Raw genomic sequence first — 8,700 nt, 5'->3', positions numbered from 1 at the left:
CAATAGACTCACTTAAATTACCCTAAGAAATAAAAAGAAAAATTATAAACAACATTGAAATAGATAACCTAAAACATAACATAATTATGTTAACTATAGAAGAAGGAATAGATGTAGCAAAAGCCTATTTAGAACAAAAAACTTATGAAGCTGAACCTTCATATACCTATAATTCTGATAACGAAGAATTTGAAATATAACTGTGAAAAGTATATAGGCTGGAAACCTCTTCGGGTTGCGGGCTACTGGTCCAAAGGGCTACTCTGATAGCTGTACCTAGAGGTAAAACAACGCCACGTACTTTTCCATAAAAGGCTAAATACATAGAAATGTATCCTCTATATATGCTAAATGTATTAATCATATAAGTCTGTTTGTCACTATTCATAATAGAATTTTTTAATAACTATGTCCTTATTTCTACATTAAGTGAAAAATTTTGATGAATATAATTTAATATAATTGATGGGCTATTCTGTAAATTCAATATTTTTGTAATTTCGTATTTTTGTTATCATTATTTTGCCCCCGGCAAAAATGGTATCAGAGCCAGAGATATGGACCCTATACAAGCTATAGTAGATAGCCTGTATACATTAAAGGTATACAATAAAGAAGAAATAAAAAATTTAATAAAAGCGTTAAAAACTGATAAAAATAATATAAGAAATATAGAACTTGAGTTAACGGAAGAGCTTAGAGAAAGATCTATAGACACAATAGGTGGTGAAATTTTAATAAAAAAGAAAATGAAATTTATAGATAAATTTATAAATTTTTTAATATACTGGTATAAAACAGAAACATTATGAATCAAGCTGTCAATACAGTACAAGAATTGGCAAATAATATAGATCATATGTTTTTAGGATGGGAAAACATAGTAAATACATATATAAATTTAATAAACCAAAAAATAGATTTATTAGAACAAGAAAGGACAGGACTGGTAAATTTAGGACCAAATATCTATTCTGAATTTATAGATTTATACGAATTTGATAATCATTTATTGTTATTTAAAGAAATAAATAAAACTTTGGAAAAAATAAAGAATAGATGTCGAAGGGATGGGAGAAGGCAAATACATCCACAATTATAAAAAATAAAGAAAATTGAAAGGACCTATATGAAATTAGCCAAAAAGAATAAAACAAAAGCCGTAAGATACATTGAATGTAACTTAGGCACTCCCGTGTGTGTATAGGAAATATTAATTTTAATATATTTCCTTATTACTGGTTTACATTTATTGGTTGCTATTTTATTTTCAGTTTTCACCACTTTAGTGCTTTTGCCTTGTTAGGAGGTTTGGCGCATTTTGTACCTCCTTCGATTTGTTTGAGAGTTTTTTCTTCAATAAAAATCCTCCTTCATTTTAATGAGCATCATTTTTTTTCTTTTCTCTAAAGGTGGATTTTCAGTCTCTGAAGGCTTGCCTATAACTTCATAATAAAGCCAGTTGTGCAAATTTGTAGTCAACTTAAAAAATAAATAAGCGGAGACGCTATAATAAACGTGACACAAAATTTAACGTGATTCAGTGTTTGGCCTATGTGCACAAAAAAGATTATAACACTTCGACTATTAAAAATAAATAACACTTTCTTCTGTTGCAATTTCTTGTTTTCTATGTACTAAGAAAGGCATTGTACGTACAGCCTTCCATGAATATTAAAGTATTCTCATTCAAACTCTTCTCCATCATCTAAATCACTTATACATTTGATAATCCATAATTTATCAAAGTGATTTGATAATCTATAAGAAAGGCATTGTACTTATAGGTGATTTGGAATTTTTTGCACCATCTTCTATGTTGAAAATATGATTAAAATAAAAAAAATTTGTCAAAATGATGGGTGGCTAAGCCACCATCTTTGAATTCAAAGACGGTGGGTGGTTGAGCCAGCCACCATCATTGAACAAGAAAAAAATGGGCGGGTGCCGCCCATGCAAAGAAGAAAAAGAGGAAGAAAATGAAGCCATAATTTAGCTATAAATAGAAGAGTTCTTCTCATTTTTGTATCCCAGAGAAGCAATCCAAAATCCTAGAGAAGCAAGATGTTTCGGCATTGCTCAAGAAAATGGTCATGAAATGTTGGCCATGGAGAGAAGCAATCCAAATTGAGAGGAGAGAAATATTTTTAAGCATGTAGATGTATTGAAGGAGCATTTGACTCCTCAGTATAGGTATTACAGGTTTGTTTTTTTAAGGGATATTTCTCAGGATTATGTATTTGGGGCTTGGGTGAGAGAAAATTATTTCTGAAAGTGTGGTTGTAATAATTTTTCACATAGTAAATATTTTTCTCTAGTTGTCTTGTGACAACAGTAGTGATTTTTTTCCAGATTTAGAGTTTTTTAAAATCTTGTGTTGTATGATTGGTGTATTATCTATTTAATTTATTACTTGATAAATTACTTAGAATGATTTTGGGAGGAAACTCAATTCCCTAACATTTTACATAGTCCATGATCTTGCATTCAGACCTTGGACTTGTGGTTTTGCTACAGGCGTTATGGGCTTTATGATTCATGGCTCTTGTCCTTTCTTATTGAGTTTATTCATGACCTTGCTGCAGGACTAATAATCTTACCACAGTATTTCCGCCACCAGCATTTCTTCTTCGACTTTTCATGGCTCTATTGTAGGACTAAGGTATTGTTTGGGATTAAGGTATTATATTTTTTAAATTATAGTTGCTGCGAAAAAAAATTATAATTATGAAATAAAAATTAATAATATATAATAAATATAAAATTTAAATAATAATTTTGATAAAATTATTAAACATATAATAAATTTTTTATTATATAAATAAAAAATTATATTAATATATTTTTTAAATTATAATAATTAATTTTATTAAATATTTTAATATTATACCTTAAAATCTATGACTGTCCAACTTTAATTTCAAACACTATCCACCGTAGGATTTACGACACCAGCATTTATTCTCTGGCTTTTCGTGACCCCACTGCAGGATTAATGATATGATATGGGATGATTCTCGCATCTTCTACTTCCAGCTCTCTGCCCACTTTTATTGACTTTATATGTTCCTACTACAACAAAGCCTGAAGTTTTCATTTTCACTTTCCAAATTTGAATATGATTTTCTAATTTCCAAACCAGAATCGTTAAGAAATCAAAATTTTAATTATGGACCCATTTTTGGTTATATATGGACGTTTCGGAGGAACAAAGAAGCCAAAGTGAAGGAATATTGAATTGGGTTTATTTTTAAACTTTTTGTGAGGCGCATGTGCAAAATAAAAATGATAGAACTTTTGATAACTGGTGTTGGAGTGTTGATCAATATCATGATGCTGTCTGCGAAAGCTCAATTATTTGTTTTTGTTTAATATTTCTCTAACATTTTTGTTCCGAGTAACGTGGAATGCGATGGGCTGGCATGATCATCTCCATCCTTTATTCCTTTGTGTAATTAAACCTCACTAATAATAAAATAATTTACAGAAATGTCCTTGCACAAGCTGTTAATTAAATCATTTACATTTCTTTTGTCATCACCTAGGTTTCTTAATTGTCTTTGACGGCTAATGTGGACTCAATAGATGATTAATTCAACCATATATTTTAACAGACCAAATAGCCTGCAAAAATTATCTAGCATGCGCAGATCCTTATTATGATACGTCCTCACGCTTTTGATGTAACAACATGGTTTTTCTAATTAACCTTTTATGAAGACAACTTTATCAGTCGGAAGAAGGACTAAGTTAGAAAAGAAATATTAAGAAGACTTAATATATTAATGAGCAAATTACTGATTTATTCGAATTTTAGACAAACAAAAAGGGCTTCACTATAAACCAACGCGCTTCTAGAAATGAAATTGTTACTTATTAACTGGTTGATAGAACAATCATCTGCACTGTTGGTTGTTTCTTACGTTTGAAAAAGCTGGTTGTTTAGGAGAAATTAAATGCAACAACTTCATTTATAAGCAACAAAACAACGTCGGACATGGTGGGTCGATCATCTGCTCTTTCTTGTACACAAAGAAGCGCTATCTTCACATATCTTAATAACAAAAGCTTGGAGGGTGCATCTTCTAATAATACTATATAACGATATGTGTAAAATTTTGTTTAAATTACAACTTCATATGTAGGGGTGGGCATCGGTTTGGTTTGATTTCAGGATAAATTTTCGGTTTCAAATCGGTTCGAGTATGAAAATTAAAAAAAAATGTTCGGTCTTTATGAAAATAAAAACCGAACCAAAACTGATAGATTCCAAACCGAACCGAATTTTTTTCCAATTGCCCACCTCTATTCATATGTGTATAATGATATGTATTAACTTTTGTTTAAATTTTGTTTATACAGATGAAGCTTTTATGTTCGTGGTTGTTCATGAGGTACATATGCACAATGATATGTGTAAGATTTTGTTGGTTTCCAATTCAATTTGTTTATTAAGTGAAGCTTAAATTCAATTTCATTTCCTTGAATATTCTTTTGGTTTCCTTTAACATAATTAATAAACGTTTTCTACTCATTTATTTAGCAAATTGAATAGAATTCAACCTATATATTAACAAAAAAAAAAGATTTTTTTCCAAACCCTAATTCATTTGATTTGAATGAAATCGACTTGAATAAACAAATTCCGACCCTGATTGCCTCTACTATTGATAGTTTAACATATTTGATGAAGAACGTGTTAGGACCCAATGTCGCACATGAAAAAAGAAATATAATAATATAAATGGGAACATAAGCTCATAGTCACCCTCCACTTACAAGCCAATTTTTAAGAGCGAGTTCTACCCATGGTTCCTTATCAACATGATCTTTTTTTTTTTTTGTAATTTAAACATTTAGTGGTGTAAGTAATTTTTGTTAATTCGAATTGACTGATTGTTTTTCTTTTATTTGGGAATGGATGTATTGAATTGTAAGCTCAACATAAGGTTGTCAATTTTGAGATGGAACTGATGGATGTTGAGTGCTGGAGAATATATATTTATAAAGGGTAAAATTATCATTTTGTATTCCAACTTTCACTAACATTTATATTTTTATGTATTTATGTCCTTTGTACTTAAATTGTGTGTGTTTTATTATAATTTAAATATTTTACATATTTAAGGGGAATGTTGGTTATTTTACAATTAGGGAAAGATTAAACGGCAAAATTGATAGCATTTTTGAGCTCGGAACAGTTGAAAAGCTTAAGAGGGGCATAAAGGGGTATACGAATCCTATTGGACCAAAATGTTGATGTGACGTTGACTGATGATATGTTCCAGTTAATAAAAGATTGCAACGCAACGCGATCATTAGTGTATGAGTTGTTTTCATCCGATTGCCATGATTTACCCATTATATTTATAAATAATGGACTCCTCCCTAATTCAACAGCTCTGAATCCATTTTTGAGCTTCATTTTTTAAAATTCTCTCTCCATCTTGTATTTTTTTTAATGTATTTTAATAGAATTCTCATTTTGCCCTTAGTTAAAAAATGAGTAGTTAATTTAATTTTAAGTTTGGGTTGAAGATTAGGCCTCAACATGATTCATGGGCTTAATTTGGTAAATTTATTTACTCTATCTCTCTAATTTAAGTGGTTGTTTTGACTAATCGTTGACAGACAATGTATCTCAACCAAATTTTGCACGGTATACCGGCTCCTTAGCGGAAGATCGTTATTGTTTGGTACGATGAGCATTTAGCATCATATTTATTAGAGCTAAAATTCCTTTCTAGTATTTTGTGGGTTGCCCTAACTCGGTGCCGACATATAGTGCATCTAAACTATTTAGTGGATAGTTTTGCCACGTTGTCGACAGAATGATTATTATCGTTTGGCACAACATGTTCTTGGCACCACATTTAGCTGGAGATCATTACTATATTTACTAGAGTGAGGATTATGAGGAGTGTAAATGCCCTCTCATAAATTAATTGGAACTAAACAAGAATATTAAGGCCATGGTGAAGTGTTTAGTGTGAATCCAGAGATTCAAGCACCTCATTTGCATAGTTTTATCTTTATGCTGCGTTTACTTCTCGGATTGGGAAATTAGAATCCGGAATCAGAATGATTGATGACGTTTACTTCGCAAAAATGGAGCAGGAATCAGAATTGAAATGGCAGGGCCCACCACTATTTGGAAACGGGGAATGGGAGATTGATTCCCATGGAGGGAAGTGGGAATCAATCTCCCATTTCCTGAAGTTCCCATTTTGCCCTCCCCCAAAACTAGAAATGCCCACTTTGTCCTCATTTATAATTAATTGATATATGATTATAATTAATTAATTAAATATTATAATTAATTAATGTATTATTAACTATAATTATTAATAATTATAGTTCTTGAATAAATAATCACAATAATCAATATATTATTATTATAGTTGATTAATTAATAGGCTATCATAGTAATTAATAATAATAATAATAATAATATTATTATTATAATTAATTCAAATATTATTATTAATATAATTATTGCTATTAATTAATATATTAACAATAATTATTAATAATTAAATTTTTGAATAAATAATCACAATAATTAATTTATTGTTATTGTTATTATAATTAATTAATTAATATAATGGTATAATAATTATTAATATAATTATTATAATTAATTCATATATTATAATTAATTTAATAATATCATTATTACTACTAATTAATATATTAATATATTTTTAACAATAATTATTAATAATTATAATTTTTGAATGAATAATCACAATAATTAAAATATTATTATAATTAAGTAATTAATATTAATATTATTAGTTAATATATTTTTATAATAATTGTTAATATAATTAAATAAATTTTTTTACAATTAATTAATATATTAGTTAATAATAATAATCATGACAATAATCCATTAAATACTTTTTAGTAATTTGTTACAATCTAACTCAGTCTGATTTCGATTCTAAGACAAAGTAAACACATTAATAGTAATCCAACTCATTCTGATTTCGATTCCTACAATTCAAGTAAACAACTTATTGTGATTCCCGTTCCATGTTCCCATTCCAACTCATTCCGATTCCTGGCCATTCAGATTCCAACTCATTTCGATTCCAATTTAGTAAATGTAGCATTAATTCATTCTCACCATTTTATTTTAAATTTTAAGATAAAGAAATCACTTTCAACCAATACACATATGAATTTGAAAAATTAACCCTATAAATACTTAAATCTACCTCCTCATGGGATCGACACTCGTCACCACAAATCTGTACTATAATAAATTTGTGCACTTACAAGTACAATAAAATTTGCACAACAATAGACATTCAAAAGTGAGCCTCTTGTTACACTGGAGGCTGAATACCAAGCCATTGTGAGATGCCTTCAGCAGAGTTTGCTAGAATTTGTAAAGAACTAAAGATCTTGCCAGCATTGGTGACACAGGAACCTCCTAATTGTGTTCCCAAGATTTGAACTTCTTCCATTCTTGTTTCATAGTTTCATATGATTTCTAATTTTCCAGGTTGATGGATTTTGTGTAGTTGTTAGGTGTCAAGGTCTGTACTAGAGGTGACCTTGCGACTGCTAATGCTTTTATTTAGGCAAAAATAATGCAGGAGGCAGGGTATAAATTTTCCTGTATTAATTTTTTTCTGCACAACAATAGTGTCAATAGTTATGGCAATTCTGTGTTTGATAAAATTAAATGCTGGATCTGATATATTATTATTTGCAATTGATGGTGAATGTTTTTCCAGCCAGAAGAATCAACAATAATTGAAATGAATGAGCCATTCTCTTTGGGTTTTGCTCTGAGATACTTGAACACATTCACAAGGGTTACTACATTGTCGAATAACGTTATGCTAGAATGTCATCAGCACTGCCTGCAGATGTGGTCGAGTACGAAATTGATGTTATGTTAGATTCTACTTGGTTCCCAAGATAGAACAAGATTAGGATGGGACAAGCCTCACCTCTCAAGCTAAGCGTTAGTGGGTAGGCAAATCCTAAATTAATTTTTTAACCCTTAGCTCCAGAATTCGAACTTGGATGGCCAATGAAATAAAACTGCTTCAAAATTACTGGATGTTCATTTAATTTTGAAAAACCGAACGTTTGTAGTTTAGTGGTGTTGAAGATATAGTTGAAGCTGAGCTGAGTAGAGTAGCTGCAGCAGCTTGAGTGTGATGAAGCACGTGTGAGCAGATAGTGCAAGCTCAAGCTGACGTGTCAAGTAGAAAATAACTGCATGACATGTGTCAAGTGCTAAGTGGCTGGACTAAATCTAAGTTGTTATTAGTTAGAGTAATAGCTTATAAACTGAGCTAAGAAAATTTGATAACTGTATTAATCATTCTCATAATAATATCGTGAAGTTTCCATTTCATTTTCTCTGTTTTTCTTTGTTTCCAAACACCTTATTACAAATTCTAATATGGTATCAGAGCCACGAAGCATGGCAAATCAAAACAATTTAGGATCGTCTTCCTTTTCTTTCTCTTTTATTCAACCAACAAACTTGATCGAAAAAATTATCTGGTGTGGAGAGCTCAAATTCGAGCTTCGATTACTGCCAATGGTCTTGATGGTTTTATCAATGGTGATTCTCTATGTCCAGATCGTTTCCTTTCTTCATATGAGAATGCTGTTAGTAGATCAGAAGCTCAGAGTTCGAGCAGACGTGAAAATCCTGACTATATGATGAAG

The 8,700-nt window shown here is 30.1% G+C and overlaps 1 long non-coding RNA gene across 1 annotated transcript; it reads left to right on the top strand.

The window, feature by feature from the left end:
- Positions 1-2,042: 2,042 nt before the first annotated feature.
- Positions 2,043-3,479, top strand: LOC112096718. The gene is made up of 3 exons (XR_002904569.1): positions 2,043-2,193; positions 2,586-2,662; positions 2,991-3,479. It is a non-coding gene; the product is annotated as an uncharacterized LOC112096718 (long non-coding RNA).
- The last annotated feature ends 5,221 nt before the right edge of the window (positions 3,480-8,700 follow it).

Source organism: Citrus clementina, unplaced genomic scaffold, assembly GCF_000493195.1.
Source record: "Citrus clementina cultivar Clemenules unplaced genomic scaffold, Citrus_clementina_v1.0 scaffold_7, whole genome shotgun sequence".
Taxonomy (NCBI): domain Eukaryota; kingdom Viridiplantae; phylum Streptophyta; class Magnoliopsida; order Sapindales; family Rutaceae; genus Citrus; species Citrus x clementina.
The sequence above is the reverse complement of the archived record's forward strand: the minus strand, read 5'-3'. Positions and strand labels throughout refer to the sequence as shown.